The 27,322-nt window shown below is 39.7% G+C and overlaps 1 protein-coding gene across 3 annotated transcripts in view; it reads left to right on the forward strand.

Moving 5' to 3' along the window:
- Positions 1-27,322, forward strand: part of SLC44A1 (solute carrier family 44 member 1) — a 203,236-nt gene that overhangs the window by 29,038 nt on the left and 146,876 nt on the right. The window lies entirely within an intron of this gene.

Raw genomic sequence — 27,322 nt, forward strand, 5'->3', positions numbered from 1 at the left:
AACTGTTTATCAACTTACTTTAATAGTAGCTATCCATTTACTTTGCTACATGTAGTGCTATGTATTTTATACCTATTATCATTAGTCTCACACTGTTACAGATGAGAAATTAAGGGCACGTTGGTTAAGTGAGTTGCCCCAAGGTTAGATAGTAGCTTCTTTGTACTAGAGCCAGGGTTTGTAAACAGGTTTGCCATGCTTCAAAACCAGTGTTCTTTGTACTGTGCGAGACTTTTTGTACCTTTAATTCAAACATGTATGTGTGTATAACTGAAGGAATAAAGTAGGAGTCTTAAGTTTCTTTGAACATGATTTTCTTTGATAAATAGTGAGTGCTACTATTCCCTAACATTATCATGGGTCCAGATTGTGAAGGATGGTAATTTTGCTGTTCCTGTCCTCAAAGCACTTGAATCTAATTGGGTAATATAGGCATATGTATTGTTACCTAAGGAAGGATGGGATAAGATCTATAAAAGGAAAGTAAATAGCCGTGTAGGTCCATGGAAGAGATGATCATTTCCAACTGGAGGAATTAGGGATGGTACCAGAAGCTAGCATTCTGGGATAGAAGTTGGAAAGAAGATTATGTTGAGTGTGGACTTTGGAACTTGGAGATTCGGGCTCAGTTTCTTACACTATCACTTACTAGCCAGATAACCTTGGGAAAATTAGCCAATAGCTCTGACTTTTCTTCTTTTAGTAACACTTACCCCTAGGGGTTAATGAGAAGACTCTAGGAAAAAAATTACATGTGAATCTCTTGGCATTGTGCCTAGTACATAATAAGCACTCAGTAAATGTTAGCCAAAGTAATTTTGTTAATGAAAAGGTCATGAACAAACACTTAGAAGAAGCTTGAAGGTGACTATTAAGTTTGTGGAAGGGTTTAGTCTCTTTGGGACACAGTGGGCTGAACCTTGAAAGGAAAATTGGAAATTTTATCCTTAGACTATTATTGCCTCTCCCTTAGACAATACAGTCTTTAGAGTTCTGTTTTTTGTTTTGTTTTGACAGGAAGTGATGTCTTATAACCTGAATTTTAGGAAAATAAGTTATAAGAATGGGAAAACTAGACTGAAGATAATTGGAGGGATATGGGGAAGACTGGCTGATGATGCAGAAGACTAGGGGAGAACTGATCAGAATCCAAACCAGAGCCAGTCGGGGAGGAGTAAGAGGGGACAAGAATGTGAGACTTTGTAGGAACAGGAATAACCTCCTGTTACTTCACCTCAAGATTATATGCACTAACACTAAAATGTATGGTTTTTATTTTTTTTAAATTTAATTTATTTGAGAGAGAGACATAGAGATAGCGACAGAGAGCACAAGCTGGGAGGAGAGGGAGAAGCAAACTCCCTGCTGAGCAAGCAACCTGATGTGGGGCTGGATTCCAGGACCCTGGGATCATGTCTGAGCTAAAGGCAGATGCTTAACTGACTGAACCACCCAGGCACCCCTGAAATATATGTATTCTTATTGTTCAGATTATAAAATCTTCACGTGCTCATTCTAGAGAAGAGCTTAGAATGAAATAATCATTTATAATTCCAGCACATAGAAACAACCACTATGTGCTTTTATTTATTTTTTTAAAAATGTATTTATTTATTTTATGTGTGGGCCCATATGAATTTTATTTATTTGAGAGAGAGAGAGAGAGAGAATGGGTAGGGAGAGGCAGAGAGAGAGAGACAATCTAAATGTGGGACTTACTCCTGTGACCCTGAGATCATGACCTGAGCTGAAATCAAGAGCTGGATACTTAACCGACTGAGCCACCCAGGTGCCCATCCCTTCCAAATTTAGAATGTCCTTCATACCTGATTTTGGTTGAAATATTGATTTATTCTAATCTTCACATCACTTCATGTCCATGTAAATGTGGTTGCTATTATTATCTTAAGGTAGTTTCCCTTATTTGTTTTGGGGTATTTGTATTTTGTCGTGTTAGGTCTGGAAGATGGGGGGGGGTTGGTTTGGTTTTATGTTGTTGTCGTTGGTGTTGTTTTAAGAGCCCTTGAGCAGAGGGAGGGGAAGAGGGAGACAGAGAATCTCAAGCAGACTCCATAGTCTGTCCAGAGCTGGCCACAGGGCTTGATCCCAGGACCCTGAGATCATAACCTGAGCGGAAATCAAGAGTCAGGCACTATCTGACCTAGCCATCCAGGCAGTCCTTGAATTTTTATTTGGAAATAATTTTAAATTTAGAAAAGAGTTGCAAAGAATACAGAATGTTCCTGTATTCCCTTCATCCAGCTTCCTCTATGTTAGCATCTTACATGAAATTGATACATTTAAAAAACTAAGAAATTAATGTTGGTACAATACTATTAATTAAACTATAGCCTTTATTTGGGTTTTCCCACTGTTGGTTTTTTTCCCTATCCCAGGATCCAATCTGCATTACTGCATTTAACCATCTTATCTTAGTTAACTCCTCCAATCTGTGGCATTCCTTGTATTTCATTACCTTGTCCTTACTGAAAAGTAAGCACCTATGCTTTTGAAGTAATGAATTATAGGCTTCCCCACTATCCAAAAGTAGAGGATTCCCATGAAACCTTTTGTAAGCTTGAGGTGCTGAAGAAACAATTAACATTTCATAAGATGAAAATCCTCTTCAGATTTCTTTCATTTGAGAAAAATAAGAACTAATGTAGTTCTTTGGTAAATCAGACTTTTGGATAACAGGAAAAAAGCTGTGTGTAATTTGAAATCCACCTATGTGTGGGCCCATATGAATTTTAAATTCTTTTTTTTTTAAGATTTATTTTTTAAAGAGGTTATTATTTATTTTAGTTAATTAAATTTTTAAAACATTTTAATTAATTTATTTATTTGAGAGAGTGATCAAAAGACAGAGGGAGAAACAGACTCCCACTGATCAGGGAGCCTGAGAGGGGGGCTCAATCCCAGGACTCTGGGATCATGACCTTAGCCCAAGGCAGACGCTTAACTGAGCCATCCAAGTGCCCCTATTTATTTATTCTAGAGAGAGAGCATGAGCAGGGGAAGGGGCAGAGGGAGAGAGCGGGGAAGCTGGCTCCTGAGTGGGGATCCCGACATAGGGCTCAGTCGCAAGACCCTGAGATCATGACCTGAGCCGAAAGCAAGTGTCAGACACTTAACTGCCTGAGCCACCCAAACACCCCTAAATATTTTTTAAGATGATTAATAATGATATAAAACAGATTTATGAAATTAAGATTTCAGAATTAATTCAAAATCATTTTGAAAAATGATTTAATAAACTTGTTAATCCCCAAACTGCAGAATTACAGGTTGCAGGCCTGGAACTAGTCAAATAGCATTCTTGATGTATTGATAGGAATGTGGCATTTAAGAAACAACCGTACTCTACAGCTATGTGTAGTCAGGCACATTTCAGTTTGTCCTGACTCTAGGGTTACATCACAGATAGAAAGCTCCAGTGTTAACTTCAGCCCTTTCATGAAAAAAAGTATGTTTTTCCAGTATCAGGGATGGTAAACACATTCTAGAATTGAGCTCATGTCAGAAGTTTTAGGATAACTTTAACCTTGTAAGTTCATCTTCAGACTGTCCTAAATATTGACTTGTTGTTGATTAATTTGCCTTCAGCTTTTGCATTTTGTTCATGAAAATGTGAGCCATGCCAGTGGGACAAATGCTTGATAATTCAGGCCTGTCCCTGAAGGATGTACTTTAGAGGTAACCACAGATATTCTTTTGAGATTAATTGATAAGATTCTCTCATTTTTAAATTCAGTGATTCCATTGAGTGTAGGGGTTCGTCCACCTTGGAAAAAAATGCAGTTGCCATGGGCTTCATTCACTTGACCAGTTTGAGTCAGTACACTTGTATTTCGTTGGTCCTATCAGTAGTGCTCCGGGTTTTTTTTTTCCCCCTGCAGTTTCAGTGTTGGTGTGTTCAAATGTCTTGTCACATCGTGGAGGAACAATCTTGTGAGTCACCAGGGGGTCTGACAAGTCGAGCCACTCAAAGCCCTTTAATTCCAAGTGTCCTTGATCTGAGGAAGCAGCTCAGTAAATCTTTTAAATAAGTTTTCACAGCCTAGCCATATGCCTGCATTAAAATAAAGGAAACTTTTGTGCACTGCTTCACCTTCTTCCAGATATTCCTTGCATTTGTGATGGTGAAGGCCATAACCTGAAGTTATAATCTGTCACTTCCTTCATCACTTCATGCCGGGAACCTGATTCATTCATTAAGTAGTAATTGAGTTCAATATGTTCTGTACTCCAGCAACTCTTGTAGGTACCCCGGAGACAGGACAGCAATAGGCTTTTTTTTCTAGTGAACAGGGAAGGTGCATCACATAAGTAAAATATACAAATGGAGATACATGCTATGGGGATACATATGGGAATAAGTCTTAGTTTTTTTTTTTTTAAGATTTTGTATGTATTTATTTGCAAATGGAGATACATGCTATGGGGAATAATAGTAAGGGAAGGGAAATAGAGTGTGAGCCTGTGCGTGTGTGTGTGTGTGTGTGTGTGTGTGCGTCTGTGCGTCTGTGCGTGGGGGCGGGCAATATACAGAATGGTGGTTAGGGGAAGCCTCACTAAGATGACGACATTTGAGCAAAAGCCTAAGGGAAGTGAGGGGGAAAGCCAGCTTGATTACCCAAGAAAGGACTAATCTAGGCAGAGGGAACTCTGAATTGCAAATGTCAGGATTTGGTAGCAAGCCTGAGAGACTAGAGGGCCAGCAAGGCCGTCCTAGTTGCCGGTATGTGTAGAGGGAAGGAAAGGGACAGCTCAGAGGTGCGTGGTGCTGTTCAGCCATCCTATGAGCTGGCCTTTGCTCTGAGTGATGTTGGAAAGCATTGTGAGGTTTTGAGCAGAGGAATAATGATCTGGCTTTCCGATAAAAAGGGTTTCATTTTATTGAAGCTAGTGTTAAGGGGTCAAGGATAGAAGCCAATAGAAGGCTGTTGTAATTCAGGTACGAGATAATGGTGGCTTAAACGAGGGTGGTAGAAATGGTTAGATTCTGGACATATTTGGAAGATAAGAGACATTAGCCTTTCCTTTTTTTACAGATTTTATTTATTTATTACAGAGAGAGTTAGTGAGAGAGGGAACACAAGCACCAGAGAGCTGTGGAGGGAGAAGCAGTCTCCCCGCTGAGCAGGGAGCTGGATATGGGACTTCATCCTGGGACGCTGGGATCATGACCTGAGCTGAAGGCAGAAATAATGAATGGGATATGTGGTGTGGAGAAGGCCAGCAGATTTTCAGTCTGGACACTTGGGAAGGTGGAATTACTATTTGCAGAGATGGGGAAGGTTGTGTTTGTGGAGCAGGTTGTGTGGGAGATCAGGAGTTTTGGTGGGGTCTGTGTGCATTGTGAATGAGATGATGGGGTCAGGTGTGGCCACCGCCCTTGCTTGAATATACTTCAGAAATTTTCATATGCCCTCTCTCTTCGCCGCAGGTACTCTGTCTATGACAAATGATTTAAACTTTTCAATATTTAGGTGCCTCCTTAGCGCAGTAGGCAACGCGTCAGTCTCATAAACTTTTCAATATTTAAATCAAGCATCTTAAATTCCTTGATGGCAAGTACTTTGTGTCTATTTAGCTGTCTGGGTTAAAAAAGAACCTCACATCTCAAGTGGGCTTTACTGTGCTAAGTAGGTTGCAGTAGACCTGATGGGTCTGGAATATGGATGTTTCAACCGCCACACCATAGAGGTGAACCTGGAAAAGACAAGCAAACCAAAACAGAACAAAACTAAGACTTAACAGGGCGCCTGGATGGCTCAGTCGTTAAGCGTCTGCCTTCAGCTCAGGTCATGATCCCAGGCCCACATCAGGCTCCCTGCTCTGTGGGAAGCCTGCTTCTCCCTCTCCCACTCCCCCTGCTTGTGTTCCCTCTCTCACGGTGTCTCTCTGTCAAATAAATACATACAAAATCTTAAAAAAAAAAAAACTAAGACTTAACAATTCAAAAGTAAAATAATCAACCTGGAGAAATGGAGTTGGGACAGAACACTTAAAACTAAGGAACTTTGTAACTAACAGAAGTAGTAGTCCTACTAGAAGTATTAAGAAAAAATTAGAGTTTACTGGTGTTGTACTCAGTTTGGCAGTGAGAAACTTCTTTGTAGCCTTACACTCCTGTGCTCAGGCTTTCTTCTTTGGAGAAGTGGGTCTTAGCGGGTATTTGCTTTTAATAGAACTCTTTTAATCAAAATTAAAAATCTGATCCAGGTTATATAGCCTTCATTAATCCATGGTTGTAATACAGGGAGAAATGTCTTTGCAGCTTCTTTATCTGCATTTACAGCTTTGCCAGATGGTTTAGAAGATGGAAAGTGCCTGGGTGGCTCCGTCAGTTAAGCATCTGCCTTTAGCTCAGGTCATGATCTGAGGGTGCTAGGTTCAAGTCCCGCATTGCACTCCTTTCTCAGCGGAGTGCCTGCTTCTCTCTCTGCCTCCTGTTCCCTCTGCTTTGCTCTCTTTCTGACAAATAAATAAGATCTTTAAAAAAAAAAAATCTCAGAAGTGTCATTGTATTTGAAGTCAATGAATCAGCCACCTCTTAAAAGTAAGTCACTTCTGTAGATTTTTCAGCTTCCCTCACTCCCCCCAAGGTCTTCTTGCTAAGGCTTTCTCTTTAATAATCATGAGAAAACTTGTGTCTGATTACTTGGAAACATTAACATGCTAGGAAAAAGTACATGGGAGCCAATGTGACTTCTTCATTATGCAGATGTCATTCATCTGTTGCCAGTTGTGTGTGAGATAATGCGTGTCAAAGAAACACATTGTGGCAGAACAGATTGTACCTGACCTAGGACTCCTGACTCCTGAGAGCTGACATACAGTCCAGGACCAAACTTAGATCTACCTCTTTATTGGATGGTCTAGAATTTTTCTGTTTAAAATAAAGTATTCAGGGGAGGTGCCTGGGTGGCTCAGTGGGTTAAGCCTCTAAATCTTGATTTTGGCTCAGGTCATGATCTCACTGTTGTAAGACAGAGTTCCACATATGGCTCTGTGCTCAGTTGGGAGTCAGCTTGAGATTCTCTCTTGCCGCCTCTGCCCCTCCCTCTGCTTGCATGCTCTCTCTCTATAAAAGAAATAAATCTTTTTTTAAAATGTGCTTTAAAAAATACAATAGGGTTTTCAGTAAGAAAAAACCCTAATGTTTTTTCAGTAGTATACTCAAAAAAGATTTGAAAAAGTTCAACATCTATTCATTTAAAAAGCAGGAAGTGAAAATTACATCTTCAGCGAGACTGACTGTTTCAAACCAACCAACGGCCAAGATCATTCTTGACGATGACACACTAGAGGATTTTCTGCTTATTTCGGGAACATATTAGCAAGACTTCTATTGCCACGAACAGTATTGTAGAAGTTCTGACTGGTATGGTAAACCATAAAGCAAAAATAAGTATAATTATTTGAAAAGAAATAAAATACAAACACCAAGAAAGTCAACTGAAAGGGGTGTGTTTGTGTGTGTGTATGTGTGTAATGGTAAGTATAATAAATCAATAGAGCTTTCCCAGGTGTTTACAATAACCAGTTAGAAACATAATGGGAAGAACATCCCTTCAGTATAGTAACAACAAAGATACCTAGAAATAACCCTAGTAAGAAATATGTGGTAGTGAAATCAGGAATACCATAAAACTTGAGATTTTTAAAGTAAAACTTGAATAAACTAGAGGAATGTACCTTGTTCATGGATGCCAAAACTGGAAGAGTGAGATGTCATTTTTTTCCCAGTTAATTTATAAATCTAACATCTGAGTAAATATTATGTACATTTCTGGAGGGACTTGAGAAAATGATTCTAAGTAATAAAGGAGAGACTAATATCAGATAATAAAACTTCACATATAGCAGTCAATTGTGTGTTATAGTTTAGCATAGTACTCATGATGTCAGGTGTTGGAGGTAGAGTACTGGGATTCTAGGCAGGTGATCATGGCCCAGTTACTTAATCCATCTCCTTCTGAGTTTTCTCACCTGTGAAGTATGAGATCAAATGAGATAATGTAATAAAAGGCTGAGCAAATTGCTGGTACATGGGAAGTATCCAAACATGGTAGTTGTTCTTGTTTTGTGTTGACACAAGAGTAAAATAGGTCAGTGGAAGAGAATGTATAAACCTGAGACCATAATATAAAATAATTGATTGTCTATTAAAAGAGCCATTTTGAATCAGACAGCTGATTAGATATTTAGGTTAAAAATCATGGATAAGCTCGTATTACACATAAAAATAAATTCCAGGGGGCGCCTGGGTGGCTCAGTGGGTTAAGCCGCTGCCTTCGGCTCAGGTCATGATCCCAGGTCCTGGGTTCGAGCCCCACATCGGGCTTTCTGCTCAGCAGGGAGCCTGCTTCTTCCTCTCTCTCTGCCTGCCTATCTGCTTACTTGTGATCTCTCTCTCTCTGTCTGTCAAATAAATAAATAAAATCTTTAAAAAAAGAAAAAAATAACAAAATAAATTCCATGGAACCATAAACAAATAGAAGGAAAAAAATTGTATCAAATAATAAGAGCTTAAAAGCAGTGAGTAAAGGTCCAAAGTCAAATTGATTTGCCTAGACAAAAAATTTATTTCTGGGGCACCTGTGTGACTGTGTTGGTTAAGCAACTGCCTTTGGCTTAGGTCATGGTCCTGGAGTCCTGGGATCGAGTCCCGTATCGGGCTTCCACCTCTGTGGGGAGTCTGCTTCTCCCTTGAACGTCTCCCCTCTCATGCTCTCTCTCACTCTCTCTCTCAAAGAAATAAATAAAATCTTTTAAAAAATTTATTTCTGTATAAAAGAGAAACTCACACGTTGGGTGATAAACTAAGGCACAGGTAGTGGTGTCTTGGTAAATATATAATAACCAGCCCTGTGAGGGAGGGAAAAAAATGCCCAGGTGTGTCACACTGGCAGGTTTCCTTGGTATAAAGTCTTCCACCATATTGATTTCAGGCTGCCGACATGAAGTCGGTGAGTGGGAACTGGGAAGGGATGTGCATTGTTGCCTGTCATGAGCCTGGTGCAAGCTGGCTGTAGCACACCACTTGCTCAGAAATGGCAGAGCATGCTGAGAAATGACCTAGAGATCATCCCAGGCCAGAGCACATTCCTGCCAGAAACCGCCTTCCCTGGGAAGCATCGGATAGAGATAACTGAGAATAAAAATCTACTCATCGTATCATGGAGAATACCCTGAACTGGACTTGCACGGGGTATGTGGGGTGGGTAGTGCCCGTCCTGGGAGCAGCCTCTTTGGGAACAAAATGATATATTGGTTGAGGACCAAAGCGGGATGCAAGATGTTGGTAGGCAAACGCTTAGCAGAAAAAGAACACTTAGAAGAATGGACCAGAGCCAAGGTTGTTTCTCCCTTGGTTTCTTCTAAAGCCATTGGTACTCCTGGTAGTGGCACATGTGTTTTATTATCTTCTGTGTCTGCATATTTATATTCTTATCTCTGTGGGTTTTTTTTCCTTTTGATATTGTTCAGTTACTGTCTATAGTAGTTTTCATAAGTGTGGTCACCAGAAAGACCAGTCAGGGTGGGAATGATGATGTGTGAGAGCAGGAACTCTTACGTATAGACAGTGATGAAGTGAGCCATATGCTTTTTTATGGTAGACTCAGAGGCCAAAGACATGTCTCGTTATGATCAGGGAATGATGGTATTGTCAAGAAGGGAGGCTTCAAGGTATGGAGACTTGGGGTCCTGTCTCATCTTTGTTGGATTTTGGGATTCCATCAGGGGCTTGTACTCTGGTCCACAGTAGATTGCTAGCTTGTTATTTGGTAACCCGGTCTCACATTTATCATCTCAGATGATATCTGGATGATCATATATGGAGTTCTAATAGATTGGAAATAGGATTTAATTGGATTTCAAGGAAGTGAAGACTTACTGCATATGGGAGCAATATGGCTAGAAGTTGTATAGTTGCTTGAAGCCTATGATTGAGAGTCATTACATACTTTAGGCAGTAAAGAACCAATTGGTATGCAGTGGGATAGGGGCGTGGAGAGGGAGAAGAAGTGGTTTACTTTTAAGGGGTTAGTGAAAATTAATCCAATGGCATGAGAAAAGTAATTTAAATGGACATCCAGAGGACTAGTTGGTTGGAAGGATGGGTTGCCGGGTTCGGATACAGACCAGTCAAGGGACAAATGAGGTCAGCCAGAGTTGGGAACTTGGCTTTGGAGATGGATAAACATTGTTTCTTATGAGTGGGCTTTTTTTTTTTTTTTTTTAATGGGATCTACACCCAAATGGGGGGCTTGGACTCATGATCCTGAGATCAAGACATGATCTGAGATCAAGAGCTGGGCACTCAAACCTACTGAGCTACCCAAGTGACCCAAACTGGGAAACTTTTTTGACTCATTAGGCATGGAAGTTTACAGATGTTCACGTTTTTAGAGCATTTATTTATTCAAGTTTGGTCCATTAACATTCATATTTCTTAGTTGATTTTTTTTTAAGAGCAAGTTTAGTATCTGTCATTTACAGGGCTATTAATCTGATGATTCAGTATTCCTTCTCACTTATTTGGGTGTTTGTAGTCTTTTTCTATGAGTTTTCTTTAATCACTTCAGATCTTTAGCTGGTTTTCATTAATTTAGCTCCTGATGTGCCCACATACTTGCCTGAAAACCTTCTCCTGATGATAGAACATTGTTATCTCTGGGTTGCACAGGACTGTAATGGTTTTCTAATCCGTCAATTTGATGCTTGAATCCCCCATATTATTCTTTTCCATTTCAGACTTACATAATTGATGTCTTTGGTTTTTTTAATAGTGGGATTTATCACGAAGTGGGATTTGAGGGTATGTGGCATTCTCAGGCCCAGCATTCACTTAGCAATAACTAACTGGTCATTCTTAGGGATGGCTGAAGGCCTTTGATTATCTGATGCTGAAACATTGATATCATTTGGTGGCCCTTACTGCTGGGTACTCTGACCTCTAACTTTAAACTCTGGGCAGGGTGTGGGAGGGTGGTTGGATTTAGGACTCAAATTCTAGGCCCAGGCTAAGGCCAGGACTGTCATGTTCCTAGGGCTTCCTGCACAGTTCTTATCTATTTGTAGGCAGGGAGAAGGTGTCTGAGGTTGGTGGTGGTATAGAACCAGCCTTTGTTTCCCAGGCCTGCCAACTAACAAGGCCACCATGTAGGTCCAGCAGCTGCCTGTTTATAAATTATGCTGGAATGCTGGGAGAGGTCTCTAAAAGGGTTCTAAATTATAGCTCTTTAATATTTTCTTTTTTCTTTCTTTCTTTTCTTTTTTTTAAAGATTTTATTTATTTGTCAGAGAGAGAGAGAGAAAGCACAAGCAGGGGGAGCATCAGGCAGAGCAAGAAACAGACTCCCGCTGAGCAAGGAGCCTGATGGGGCACTCGATCCCGGAACCCTAGAATCATGGCCTGAGCCCAAGGCAGCTGCTTAACTGACTGAGCCACCCAGGCATCCCTTAATATTTTCTGCTTATGGAATTTGAATGCAGAATACTTGGCGTGGTTCAGGTTTTACCAAGGAAGCCCAGCTGATGTTAGAATTCACCAACCCCTAGAGCTTTGGAAGCTCAGAAAGTTAAGTTTGCTAGTACATATAGAGCGCATCCTTCTGTTAATAGTAGAATCATGTAAACCTGAGTCGTAAGACATATGTCGACTCAGGAGGCTATATGAAACTTAGATACAGACCAGAAAATTTTAGTTGCCTTAGCTAGTAAGTATTAAGGTAAACCCAAATTATTTACTTATTTATTTATTTTAAAATTATCCTATTTATCATTAATGGAAAGTAGTCCTTTTTTTTTTTTTTTTTTTTAATGGTCCAAGCCAAATATGGAAATGTGTAAGTAAGTCAAAAGTCCTTCTGATCCCACCTGGTGGAGTAACAGTTGTTAACAGCTTCCTCTAGACTGATTCATCCAGACTCTTTGCACACACAGGAGCTTCTGTTACTCTGTTGCTTTATTTTTCTGCAGCTCTCTAGTTAGATTATGCACATCAATTGTTCAGTTGTGGGAAGAAGCTGGAGGACAGTCAGAAGGTTGCCTGATGACACGCAGTCAGATGAACGAAACGCCTAGATGACTCACAGTGCAGCAGCCTGTCAGAATCCTGAATTGTCACTCCATCAGTCCAGAGTCCACTGCCCTGGCACCTCTTGCTCAAGACAGTTTGGAAGGGTGATGTCAACATTTATCTCTCAGACTGTTATTTTTCAGTGTAACTGGTCAAGCACAGATCCTGCCACTTACTAGATGCTAAATAAAGAGGAGCTGTGCATGGACCTGCCCTTTCTGGCCCTTTTCTCAGACAAGTACATTCTTTGCCTAGGTGTGCCACAGTCTAGTTTTGCCTTGGCATGTGTGCCCTTTGGTCTCTTTAAGATGACTTTCTCTTTCTATTTTGATCTGTTTTATCTTTTAATTCAGTTTGGCATGGCCTTATTTCTCTTTTCCTCTTGTGCTGCCCATGGGAGGATTAAACTACTCAGTGAAAATCAGCACTCTATCTAGTAATTCTTGTAATTTCTGATTGCTCACAAAAATGCTTCCTTTCATCAAATTTCATTATGACCCAACTCTCAGTTAAAACTATTCTGCCTTTTTCTTGTCATATATCTAATATAGCTGTATTAGAAGTGTTTGTATGATGTCTGTCATAAAATCAGTAGAACACCACATGTGAAGTGGCCAGTATGGCTGCCTTTTAAGTGTTCTCTGTGATTTAGACATATAACAACTTTACTGAGACATAACTTTTTAGGGGGAAGGGGGCAGAGAGAGAGGAAGAATCTTAAGTAGCCTCCATGCCCAGTGCGGGGGCTCAGTCTCACAACCCTGAGGTCATGATATATGCTGAAATCAAGAGTTGGACACTTAAACGACTGAGCCACCCAGGTGCCCCGAGATTTCGTTCTTAGACCATACAACTCACCCATCTAAAATTTGCTGTCGAGTAGTTTTTAGTGTATTCAGAGTTGTGTAAACATCACTACAATCACTTTTAGAACATTTTTATCATCCCCCAAAGAAACCCATGAGTAGTTATGTACCATTTTCCCCTCAACTCCCATCCAATATTAGGCAAGCTCTACTACTTTCTATAGATTTGCCTATTCTGGACGTTTTATTATTATTTTTTAAAATTTTATTTTATTTTATTTTTTTTAAATATTTTATTTATTTATTTGATAGAGAGGTCACAAGCAGGCAGAGAGGCAGGCAGAGAGAGAGGAGGAAGCAGGCTCCCTGCTGAGCAGAGAGCCCGATGCGGGGCTCGATCCCAGGACTCTGAGATCATGACCTGAGCCGAAGGCAGCGGCTTAACCCACTGAGCCACCCAGGCGCCCCCTGGACGTTTTATATACATGGAATTATATAATATGTGGCCTTTTGTGTCAGGCTTTTTTCACTTTAATGTTTTCAAAGTTCATCCATATTGTAGTATATATCACTGCTTCACTCCTTTTTATTCTAAAATTTATATTCGATGCTATGGATATACCACATTGCACTTATCCGTTCATCAACTGATGGGCATTTGTATGTGACTTCTTTCTTTCTTCTTTTTTTTTTTAAGTAAGCTTTATACCCAATGTGGTGCTTGAACTCGTGACACTGACATCCAAGAGTCACATGCTCTACTGATTGAGCCAGCCAGGCACTCCTGTATGTGATTTCTTATTAGCAAAGTAGCATTTAATATTATTTTCCTTTTTGAAATCCAAACAGTGTTGTACAAAATATGATGGAAGTTACAGAAGGCTAGGAAGAAACAACAGTTGGTTCTACCTGTTAGACATCACTGCAGGTGTTTACTTCAAATATCAACAGCAATATTTGGACATTTGGAAATTATCTTTGAACTCAGAATACAAAATATGTTAATAACATGTTATTCTTCGTTATGGCCTATAATTTTCCTGTAAGAAAAATGTTAACTGTGCAAAAAAAAAATCAATTTAGATAAACCACAGAATGTACGACAGTAATTTTGCTATAATTTTTATGCTTCTCATTGTTCTGTTTTCCCTCTTCTCTTTCACATACATCTTCTAGTCTACAGTATCCACACAGGATATTAACCACAGTTAACACAGAGGAGCAGAGCAGTCCTGAGCCATTGAGCTCAACTACCTGCTTCACATCTCTGCTGTTTTATTATTTACTGGCTATGTGATTTGGGCAAGCTACTTATCCCCTCTTTGCCTCAGTGCTGTCATCAGTAAAATGGGAATAATAGTACCACCCTCATAGACTTGTGAAAATCAAATAGGTTAGTATCTGTAAAGTGTCTGACACATGGAATATACTCAGTAATATAAGCTGTAGTCTGTATGTAGTGTCACTCAGTCACTAAAGCACTTGATAATAAAGCATTCTTTTGGTAATCTTTTTTTTCCTTAAGATTTTGTTTGTTTACTTATTGAGAGAGAGAGAGAGAGCCCCCACAGGCCAGGAGGGAGAGGGACAAGCAGACTCTGCACTGGGCGGATTTTTGTATACTTTGGTTGACTCTGGGTTTTAGAATTGAGGTGTTCTTCGTATTTCTTAAAAACCTAAGACCTAGGAAGGCATGTTAGTTGCTCTTGTTGCCATTGTCATTCGAAGGTTACTATTAATTTGTTTTTGTATTTACTGTGATTATCTATACATTTACTACTACGTTTACTACTCTACCGCGATTATCTCTACATTTATTACTCTACATTTAGTGCATTTACTAATTTCTCCTGATTGTATTTCCTTTACAACTAATTTTCCATTTTTTCAGGCACACATTTTAGAATGTGTGCAACATGGGAGCCATTTTTACATGCTTAACATGAGTATTGGTGAGAATTTAATTTTTTTTTTAAAGATTTTATTTATTTATTTGACAGACAGAAATCACAAGTAGGCAGAGAGGCAGGCAGAGAGAGAGGGGGAAGCAGGCTCCCCGCCGAGCAGAGAGCCCGATGCGGGGCTCGATCCCAGGACCCTGAGATCATGACCTGAGCCAAAGGCAGAGGCTTTAACCCACTGAGCCACCCAGGTGCCCCGGGAATTTAATTTTTAAGATATTTCACAGGGAAGATTTTCCCCTTTGCCAGTTGTGAAAGGGCATTAATAATGGTTTAGGGCCTGATCCTAGCTTGGAGCTTTACTTAAAATCGTTTAGTCCTGAAAACCACAGCATGGGGTATGGGGATCGTCTCCTTCACCTTATGAGTGGGCAAATCAGGTCAGCTGATCCTATTTCTATTTAGAAGAGGAGCTAGGATTCGAACCCAGGTTTATGTTGCTTCCTCTCACTGTACCCATGTATTACCTAATATTTGCTAGTGTACTTATTATCTGTCTGATGTTGCCACTTCTCCTGCTTTCTTTAGGAACAACCTTGTTCCTGCCTAGCTGATTCTCAGCATATAGCTTTCCAGTGATGTTTAAAGTGTTCTATCTCCTGTCAGTAAGTGTCAGATAGAAAGACTGGATGTTTTCTGGTGGTTTTAACACTGTGTCTGTTTATAGCTGATATTATACTGAGAAAGAAAAAGAATAATCTGGAGAAATGGGAGCCAGTGTTACTTTTTTGTTATTTCTTCCATAATTAAATAGCATTAATGGAAATCAAAGTGAGGCAAATGCATCATAAGTCAAACTATTTAAAAATTGCACTATCTCCTTCTAGTGCTTGTACATTTTCATATGCTGTCTTACAAGTTGTAGAGCCAGAGCATAAGATACAATTTCATACCATGTTTATATTTTTTTATTTTTTTAAGATTTATTCATATCATTTTTTTAATATTTATTTATTTGACAGATAGAGATCACAAGTAGGCAGAGAGGCAGACAGAGAGAGAGGAGGCAGCAGGCCCCCTGCTGAGCAGACAGCCTGACGTGGGGCTCGATCCCAGGACCCTGAGATCATGATCTGAGCCAAAGGCAGAGGCTTTAACCCACTGAGCCACCCAGGTGCCCCTCATACATGTTTTTAAATACAACTTGTTATCATTATCATTTTTATATGTTACAGTGCAAACTCTTTGTATTTTTGTAATTGCTTCATATTCCATTCTCATATTTAACTATTTTCTGTTAATTTCTAGTTCTTTCTGCATAATAGAGCTGTATTGAACATCTTATGTGCAGCTCTTTTAATGTTTTAGATTATTTCCTTGGCTTTTTGAAATGTATTGTCAAATACTTTGCAAAAATATCTAACCAGTTTAAATTGCTTTCAGTTTTAGCATAGTCCCACTAACACTACCCACCTTCACTTCTGAAAGTGGTTTTCAGTGGGAGCATGAACTCTTGTGCTCTGGTTTCCAGAAATATATTGTTAGAGAGGTTGGCACTGTCTGTATTCATGTCTCCCATGACCCCATAAGTTTTTGAGAGTCTCACAGTAAGGTCTCAGACCAATCCCACCTGAAATAATAGATTTTGTTAGCATTTCTGGAACTTATTTAAATCTGGAATTTATTTTTCTTGTAGATTTGTTAATAAACATCTTTGGGGAATACCATACTATATAATATCTCTCAGAGAAAGCTCCAGCCTATGATGCAGTACAGTGCTTTTTAGGGATGTGATCTCATGCAGGAGAGACAGTAAGGGTGTTTGCTGTAACATGTCGCACCAGTGGTAAGGGAGGGACCTAGCCTTGTTCATTCATTCATTAAAGAAAGTTAGAGCTGTGTGCCAGACGCAGTTCATCTACTGAGGATGTAGCAGTGAATAAAACCAACAAGTCCTTGCCCCTAAGTAGGCAGTAGAGTGGGAAGAATGGTCATTGTATGTTTGCTCCCTTAGAGGAAGATTCTGTACACATTATTTTGTTTTGTTTTTAAGATTTTTTTTTTATTATTTGAGAGAGAGAGAGAGCTTTAGGGAGGAGCAGAGGGAGAGGGAGAAGCAGACTCCCTACTGAGAAAGGAGCCCAAGGGCGGGATGCTCTATCCTGGGACTCCTGGGACCATGACCTGAGCCGAGGGCTGATGCCTAACTGACTTAGCCACCCAGATGCCCCTATACACATTGTTTTACATGGAATAGGCTTTCACTTAAAGAACTTTAAGTGCCAACTGTAAACAGTGCTGATTCATGATTTACTGGGCGGGGGGAAGAATGTTATGCTTACCTTCAAGAAGTTTGTAATCTATTAGGAAAACAATTATAATGTGAAATGATGATTACTGTAATGGGGGTATATACATAATCGGGTTATAGGAGCACAAAGGAAAGGAATCGAATCCATATTTTGAGAGTTCCAAAAATTTTTAAGCTATTATAGGAATTTGGCCACTTAAGAGTTCTTATGCACTGCCATGGAGTTGAACATATATTGTTTCTGTGCATGTTTACTGTGAACCTAAAAACCTCTTCATTGGCAAAGGCAATATCTAATTCTGATTTTTTAATTTTTATTTTAAAGATTTTATTTACTAATTTATTTGAGAGAGAGAGAGCATGAGCAGGGGGTGGTACAGAGGGAGAAGCAGACTTCTTGCTAATTTGGGACCCTGAGACAGGGCTCCATCCCATGACCCCAGGATCACGACCTGAGCCGAAGGCAGATGCTCAAGTGAATGAGCCACCCAGGCACCTTTCTAATTCTGACTTAAAACACATTTACTCAGTTCCTCCCACCCATTAACTGTGTTATAGTCAGTGTAATCTTCATATTCCTTCTCCTCAGTCAGTATAGACTTCATAAGCCAGTTCTTATTACTGTGTCTTGGAAAGAAAGCCAGATGTGAGTTAGAATCCTATGCTGAGTACCTATGACTCCTGCTTTAATACATGTTTCTAGTATAACAGGGAAACTCAGTAAGCAGTCTGGAAAACTCATTAGCACTCTGGAAACTGGCTGTCCTGTCACAGGGAGGTGGTGCAAAGTAGAGCTTTGGTCTTTTTCGTCTGTCCTTGGTATCTTCAGGTACCGAATACATTCTAACACTTGTGGGATGTAATGGTGGGGTGGGAATGAAGGCATAAAAATGGTATAGTTAAAAATAAATAAATAGTAATTTCAAGTTAAAAACATTGCTCACCACTGATTGAGAAGAAAGACAGGTTAGAAATACAGTTTGAGGATGGCAGACAAAGCTTGTCTGGATAATTTTGACATGTTTCATTGATGATACGGTGAAAGATGCTAGTAGCTGTGTTGCAGAGCAGGATGGTTTGGCCTCTGCCCACTAATTATCATGTGTTCATGGCAAGAAAGATAGCCACTGAGAAGTCTGATGGAAGAACATCTTTGTAGCAGGCCCACAGTTATTTATTTATTTTTAGGGCGGTTGGAGGAAGGGTGAAGACAAAAGGGAGCTATCTCCCCATGATCTTTCTATCACTGTGTAACTAAATAACTTATAGAGCAGCTCTAGTTGCTATTTCCCCCTTTTTTTCTCCAGCGGATGAATGTTTGTGATTTAGCATAAAGTTCATGAACTAAGAAAAGCAGTTGGACACAGATGCCGGTATCTTTCCACTCAATGTATCTTATTACCTTTAACTGCCTGTTAAAATCATGCTTTTATTTTTACCTTTCAAATATAAATTGCCATCACCAGGCTTAGCAAATGAAACGGATTACTTATGGTAACTGTAAGTAGTTATGCACTCCAAATCCTTGAGAGAGCTTTCCCAAAGGGCAGGCAATGTCTTTCAAAATCCTATTACAGGATTTTATTTGCAGGTGCTATGAACAGAAGGCTGAAAGCTTCCCATGTTTTATTGCTGCCCAACTTCATCAGGTCTGCTCACTCTATTGAAAATTGTGGCAAAAATGATACACATCAGCTCTTTTATTCTTTTGTTACTACTCTGCACAAATAAAAGCTTATTGGGGAATTTAATGAAGCAGTATGTCCTTGGAGGGAGCTTTGAAGATTTGGAGTGTGTGACTATTTGTCTTTAATACTGGAGATTTTTGTGTAAAACAGACTGGCATGAACAAAATAAAGTCCTTACAGATAGCCCAGTGTTTGCCACATGTGTAATTTAAATCACACGGCTATCTAGTGGCAGTCACCTTGGAGATGCATTCAGGGACTACCTTAGAGGCTTTCTGGATGTGCCAAAGAGCAGCCAGGACAATGAACACTGTAGCAGAGCCATTGGAACTATGGAGTCAATTTTGGAGGTGGTCTGTTTATCCAGGCAGTAGAGAGACCATGATGTTCCTCCCCAAAAAAAACCCAAAAAACAAAACCCCTAAAACCAAAAAACAATGTTGCAGGGGGATGGAGTGGGGAATTTGATTATTCAACACATTAGCAAACACACCTCAAGGAGACCTTCTGGGAATCTGTCCTGCATGAGAGGCTACATCTCAGCTTGCTTTGGCCTTCACATGCACAGTTGGCTTTTCACTGGAATCTGGGAAAGGAGCGTGGATGGAAAGGATGGATCTGAGCCGCAGAGATCTAGGCCCACACATGGTGTCCTTATGCTTCTCATGAGGTGGAGGCTTCAGGTTCCTGTAATTCCTGATTTACCTGTTTAACTTTCATTGCTGGCATGTGGGAGTGTAGGCATGTGTCGATGACCTTATAAGAAGAATCTTGATTCTGCTCAAATTTCTGAACTTCTGTACCTAATTAGTAATAATGCTTTTGCTATAGCTCCCCATTGATCAAAACACAGAAGTATTGGGCAGCTGTAGCTGTGAACTCCTGGTCCTCAGTGTTGGAATGGATGCTGGCTTGTCCTTTCTTTGCAGGGTTAACACCAGCCTCCTGGGTTAACGCTTAGTGCTGCTTTGAATGTAGAATACAGTCCCCTGGCTCACTCAGGGGAAATGACAAGGGAGCTTGTGGTCACTTAGTGCAGCCGAAATTCCCAGCTGAAGCAATTCTAGATGTCTGCGACCAGACTTAGGAGTCTCACCAGTGACATCAACATGAAAATATTTGAGCAGCTTAGTAAGTACAGGGCTGCACTAATTGTGCCTGAAAAGAAGGGAAAACCACTTTTCAGTCTGAAAAGACTGGAAGGCCTCTTCCTAACTGGAGGCACCGTAGAATCTTTAGTAGAAAGAAATCTTAATGGAAACAAAGCAAAGGAATGGCTGATTTTTGTATTTTTAAGCCAACTTAATGTTCTGTTTGTTTACGACTGAACACTTCTGAGTGGAGTAATTCTTATTTGGCAGTCAATATTTCCGCACCATGGAGAGCGAGAATTTTCAGTATGTTTTGGGCACAAAACACATTCTATTTCAGACACCGAAGGATCATTTTTCAGTGTTTGCTTCAGAATTTGCGAGGTCATTTCAACAGATCTCACAAACGTTTACTCAACAGTTCCACATCTCCTTTCCTGCATTACGTTTTACACGTCTCTATTTTGGCATCACTTGACGATACCATAGTATCTAATTTGTCTTTCTCTTTTTAAACTGGAGCTCAGTGAGGATGGGGCTATCTTACTTGGCTTTGAATCTCGGGTACATTGTGTGGCACTCAGTATCGATCTGAAGAATCAACAGAATGCCTGAGAGTATTGTCTGAAAATTGAGTAACTTCTTAGTGTAATTGTGCTCTTTTTTTGTAGCACATTTTTCATTATTTTCGAATCATGTCTACACAAGTCTGGTGTGTCAAGGAAAGATTCATAGCATTAGGAAATACTGTTATTAGATTAGTGTAAGAATCTTTTGGGGAAGCTTCGTACTTTTATCTTAATTAGGAGAAAGTCATACAGAGAGTAAGCAGAGAGTATGAAAAGAGGCTGGAAACATTCAGTCCTTGCTGTTAGATATCACCTGGGTATCTGTCTTGTGACTACCTGGACCCTCCTTGACTTCGTGTTTGAGGCCTGCTTGTCTCATTTCTGGATTGTTGGTATTACCTCTCTGATCTTTTCATTTTTTCCCAATCCTTTCTGCCCTGTCCACTTCCATGAACTAGATTCACATCTGCCAGCCTTTTCCTACCCGTGGTCCACCCTGCCTGCCCTACTTACTGCTGATGCCCTCCAGTGATACCTGATTTGACCTGACTGGTTATAACATATCATTTGTCCAAAGCTTTGTGTGTTACTATTATCTGTAATACATTCACTCAGGAGCCATGTTTTCATTAGAAATAACGTGGAAATTTAGGTCATAACATTACAGGTTTAAAAAGTACATATCCCTGGGGCGCCTGGGTGGCTCAGTGGGTTAAGCCGCTGCCTTCGGCTCAGGTCATGATCTCAGAGTCCTGGGATCGAGCCCCGCATCGAGCCCCGCATCGGGCTCTCTGCTCAGCAGGGAGCCTGCTTCCTCCTCTCTCTCTGCCTGCCTCTCTGCCTGCTTGTGATCTCTCTGTCAAATAAATAAATAAAATCTTTAAAAAAAAAAAAAAGTACATATCCCTGCTATACCACATCAGATTCATCAGATGGTTTTAGGTATTGGGGCTCAGAGTGAATGTGGAGTCTAGGACACAGCTGCCTGTGCTAAGACTTCTGTAAGAGATACGGTGGAAGCTTTTCTTCCTTCCTCCCTCCTCCCCTCCCCTCCCCTTCCTTCCCTCCCTTTCTTTCTTTCCATCTATGATGGGCAAAATGTAAGAAGGAATGTGAAGATATTAAACATTGTTCTTCCCTATCTTTACGGATATGAATATAATAAAACATAAACATGAGGTAGAGGTCAGGTGGCTCAATTGGTTAAATGTCGGACTCTTGATTTTGGCTCAGGTCGTGATCTCAGGGTCGAAAGCTCAAGTCCTGCATCGGGCTCTGTGCTCAGCGCAGAGTACGCTTGATTTTCCTGCTCATGCGTACGTGCGCTCTCACTCTCAAAATAAATAAATAAATCTTTTTAGAAAAAAAAACATAAGATGGAGGTCGGTTGTGGTCTGACTGAGAATTATTTTTTATGGTCTAGTACTAGTATTAAAAATTACAATTCCTAGATATTGACCTTATGTAAGTAAAAAGACTATAGGGTAAATGTCCTTGTACACATATAATCACACCCTTATCTTTTTAATTAAAAACAACAACAACAAAACTTTCGGGCGCCTGGCTCAGTCAGTTGAGCAACTGACTCTTGATTTCTGGTCAGGTCATGATCTCAGGGTCCTGGGATTGAGCCCTGCTTCCAGGTCTATGCTCAGAGAGTCTGCTTGTTCCCCTTTCCCTCTGCCCCTTCCCTTGCTCACATTCTCTCTCTCTCGCTCTCTCTCAGATAAATAAATAATTTAAAAACTTTATTATGGGAAATTTCACTCTTTAACTTTATCCATTTTTGGGAATCTTTGTTTCTTTGTGTACATTGAAATTTGTCTGGTATTTTATTCTTTCAATCTGAAGAATTTTTAAAAACTTTTTTGTAGTTGAGGTTTGCTGCTAATAAATTCTTAAATTTTTGTTTGAAAAAATATTTCTGAGAAACATTTTTTTGAGGGGTATAGGATTCTGGGTTAATAGTGTTGGTTCTTTTGGCTTCTTTTTTTTTTTTTTTAAGAGAGATTTTTTTAGAGAAAGAGAGAGGGCATGAGTGAGGTGGGGGTGGGACCGAGGAAGAGGGAGAAACAGACTCCCCATTGAGCAGGAAGCCCAACATGGGGCTTGATCCCAGAATGCTGAGATCATGACCTGAGCTGAAGGCAGGTGCTTAACCAACTGAGCCATCCAGGTACCCCTGGTGTGCTGGTTGTTTTTAAAAAATTTTTTCAGTAATCTAAAGATGTCATTGCATAGTTTTTTGCTTTGCATAGTTTTTGACAAGACGTTTGTTTAATCCTTGTGCCCCGCCCCTGTCCACTGCCATCAAGATGATCTCTGTATTTTTGGTTTCCAACAGTTTGAATATATGTAGGGTGTGTATTGTGTGTGTATGCACACACATATATGTGTGCTCGATTTATCCTGCTTGGGATTCTCTGAGCTTCTTGGATCTGTGCTTTGATTTCTTTTGTTAACATTTTGTAAATATAACTATGCTAATTTTGTTATAAATTTCTTTTGTTATAATTTTTGGAAAATTCTTAGTCATTATTTCTTCTAACATTTTCTCTGTCCCATTCATCCTTCTTCTGGGATTCCAATTACACATATGTTAGACCATTTGATATTGCCCTATAGTTCTTGGATGCTTGGTTGTTGGTTTTTGATTTTTCACTCTTTTTTTCTTTGTGTTTCCCTCTCAGTAATTTCTATTGACGTATCCTTGAGTTTATTGATTCTTTCCTCAGCTGTGTTTAGTCTATTGATGAGACTGACAAAAGCATTCTTCATCTCGTTACCATGTTTTTTATTTTTAGCATTCCCTTAACTCTTATAGTGTCCAACTCTCCACTTAAGATTGAGGTTTCAGGTTTCAGAAATAGATTTTTCAGTTATTTTTTCAGAACCTTGGTTTTCTCTTTTACAAAAGACAAAAATCAGGAATATATAATAATGACTAACAGAATTGTTTTGGGGAATCAATGTGATCCTTTGGGCTAGACCCTGCCTCTCTCTTCCCTCAGTCTCAATCACTGTCACTCAAGGCTTGCAGGGTATGATTACTTTGACCCTATTTAATTCCTAAATTGTAAGATTCTGTGAAGAGGAAGGGACCTAACATTTATTGACAGCCTGTATTAATCTCATGTAGAATTTGAGAGAGGGATAAAAATCACATTTTAAAAGTGGTTTTGTAGAACATTTTACTTTTGCCAGGTCTATGTGGATTTTAATTGGAAGAAACAGACAGCATTAAATCCAGTTGCCACTTGGTTAAATCTGTTAAAGAATCATTAAAATTTTTCAACTGTTGGGCTTCTTGACTCACTTGAGGAATGTCATGGCTCATAAAACATCTCACTCTCTCTGTGCATATAGGATTTTAAATAATTGGTTTGGCTCTCAAATTTTGTGTTGTGAGGAAAAACTAATGGAGTTTTTTGCTCCTTACTGACTGGTACAAATTAAGGATATTCTCATTGGATTTGGCTTTGTAGTCCCGTACTTGGATTCAGATTCTAGTTGCACAGCTGTGAAATCTTGGGCTGATTATTTAACTTTTAAGCTTGAGTTTTTGTTGTTGTTTTTTATCTATGAAATAAGGATACCTTCACCAGCTGTTCTGAAGATATAATATGTAAAGAAGACATCAAGTATGTAAAGCTTTGGGTATAGTGCCTAGTTAATCATGATGAATGACTGATAGCATTAAGAATAATAGCTAAAATGAAAATATGCTGCTGTTAAGTTAAATATTAATAAATCAAAGGGGAAAGCAAGTTTACTTTTTTATTTCTTTTAGTTGGGGAGGTCCATCTGGTAAAAGGATATTTTAATAATAGGGAGAGGGGGAACTGAAAAGTGAGTGTTGATGAATAAGAATAATAACCGAGAATTAGTATTTACTGTGTGACAGGATCCTCAGAATAGCTCCAAGAAGCAAGCCTTCCATCCCTTGCGAATTCTTTAATTATTTGAGTGAGGGTGACTGCCCCCTGCTTTGTGGTCTGTTCTAATTTGTACTTCATCATTGTTTTTTATATGTAACCCCTATCCTTTTTCCACTTCTCATCCCCAGTGAAAGGTTTTTTGTTGTTGTTGTTTTTGTTTTTGTTTTTTTTTTTAAATATATTTGGTTAGAAATGGCCCACAGTAAGTTGTATTGTTGACATGTTGAATCTTTGTATGTTTCTAGTCAAGAGTGAAATCCCACTTTCTTTATGTTATAGGTGAAAATCTAAGCATTAAAAAAAGAATGTTGGTCTAAGGTAAAACTACTAAGACAATAGTTGTGGATAAATAAACTGCTCCTTCAGTCCAAGAGCTCCCCCCCAACCCCACCCCTGACTGTTAAAATAAACAAATATCAGATTTTAAAGTAGCTGTTGCTCTGGAAATTACCTTAGAGTAAATACAATGAATTTCAAAGAGGTGTCCAGATTCTGTGTTTGTAAGTAATTTTACTGTAATGGGTATTACTCAAGATTGAAATTATTTAATACAAAGAAACATTCTTTATTCATACTGTGAGCAACTGTCTTCCAAAACACAGACCACAATACAGGCATTCTTGAACTTGAATAATACAAGGAATAATGTCAAATTATTTTTGTAGCTTTTTTTTTTTTTGGTCATAATAAAAATTTTCACAAAACTGTCCTCCTGATCACAGATTTTCAGAGTTGGAAGGAACCTAAGAGATCCAGTCTAACTCCTTCCTGCCACCCAGAGAGAGAAAATAATTTATCTAAAGTCATGTAGCTAGCTAATGACAGAACCAGGGAGAGAACAGAGCCCTTTATCCATTTTCCAGTGTTACATTCCTCTGGAAAAAAACTGCCTACTCACTCTTGGTTTTTAATGCTAGTTAGAGTCTCTGGGTAAGGTTTTTCCCCATGACTCACTACTGCTCTTTTGTTTTCTTGTGTGGATGTCTGGGAGCAAACTATCAAGGGTAGTGTGTTTTTTTGTTGTTGTTGTTGTTGAACAATTGAACAGTATAAGGCACTAAACAAGGAGAAAGCATTTATCTGGTTAGCACAAAGGGGTTCAGGAAGGAAGGGTTGAAGTTCATACTCTCTGCCCTCAACATTGATAGGCAGGTATTTTATTTTATTTTAAAGTTTTATTTATTTATTGGTCAGAGAGAGAGATCACAAGTAGGCAGAGAGGCGGGGGGTGGGGGGGCGGGGAGTAGACTCCCTGCTGAGCAGGGAGCCCGATGTGGGCCTGGATCCCAGGACCCTGAGATCATGAACTGAGCCGAAGGCAAAGGCTTAACCCGCTGAGCCACCCGGATACCCACCCGGATAGTGGTGCTGGATAGGCAGGTATTTTAAAGTTGAGCTTCCTAACCTGGGGTCGTAAATTTGAAATTTACACAAATAGATGCATACCTCCCAAGACAAGAATGTGTACCTTTCATCAGCTTATCAAAGGGTACCTAGCTAAAACCTTTTTTTTTTTTTTTTTTTAATAAAGGGAGGGAAAGCTAATAAGCAAACCTGAGAACCAGTTTCTCACTCTTGCACTCCAAATGCTAATTATACTAGAGGGCTCCTATTATCTCCAGCTGCCTTCTGCTTGTGTGCCCTTTCCTGCAGATAAGCCTTCCCAGAAGGCTTCCTGATCTTGTCATGGAAGCCATTGGAGGCCACAGTCGTCGTCTTACAGGAACTTTTCCCGTAGGTTTCCCAAGACTACCATCTCTCTGCCTTTTCTGTTTATTTTTCTAGCAGAGGGGGTGAGGCTCTGGGATTTTTGTTCATTAGAAAGCTTAGGGGTGTTATTTCAATTACATTCTGGGTAAAAGGAATTTGTAAGATGACTTGAAAACTTAAAGACTATTTGCTATAAGAAAGAAAAATACGATCAGGATTCCAGTCAATACTTTGCAAATTCACGTTTAGAATGCTTCTAGTTCTTTAGTTAGGGGATCTCTGATCTAGAAACTCTTTAAACTTCCCGGAAACAGGTTAAAGATCTGTGGATGGTAGGTAAGGAGTTACCCAGATCAGTCTGTAAAAATGTTTTAATTCAGTTTTTCCTTCCTGAATCTTATTAGATATAAAAGAAGCTACCCCTGAATAGGAATTCATTTTAATGGGCTTTCTACCTAGAAGAGGACACATGTAAAGCACAATCTATAAGTCTAGCATCTGGACACTCAAAGAGAAAGCTACCACAAAGATTGAAGTTGGAAGAATTTGTTCTTTTTTTAAATTTTATTTATTTTAAGCAGACTCTATATCCAGTATGGAGCCCAACATGGGGCTTGAACTCAAAAGCCCGAGATCACAACCTGAGCTGATAATTAAGAGTCAGACACTTAACTGAGCCCTGTTTATTCATTTTAAAAAGCTCATACTGAGTACATATCTTGGACCCTCCAGTGTCATGTAGATGCCAGGAAATGAGAAGAGGTCTCTTCCCTTGGGAAGCTCATGATCTTCTGGGGACACAGCTCAACACATTTCAATTCAGGATCCTAAATGCCATAATAGAGGTACCAAAAAAAGCATTGCAATCAGTAGTCTGCCTGGCCAGGAAGAACAGTGGGAGTTAGGGACGACTTCCCAGAAAGGTGACACATATTTGAGTTGTATCTTAAAATGTTCAGTAAGAAACTTGTCAGGCGTGGCACCTGGGTGGCTCAGTGGGTTAAACCTCTGCCTTCGACTCGGGTCATGATCTCGGGGTCCTGGGATCAAGCCCCGCATTGGGCTGTCTGCTCAACAGGGAGCCTGCTTCCCCCCGCCCCCCGCCCCCCGCCTACCTCTCTGCCTACTTGTGATCTCTGTCAAATAAATAAAATCTTAAAAGAAAAAAAAGAAGAAGAAGAAAGAAAGAAACTTGTCAGGCAAGAAGCAATCTA

This window comes from Lutra lutra, chromosome 13 (genome assembly GCF_902655055.1).
Source record: "Lutra lutra chromosome 13, mLutLut1.2, whole genome shotgun sequence".
NCBI lineage: Eukaryota > Metazoa > Chordata > Mammalia > Carnivora > Mustelidae > Lutra > Lutra lutra.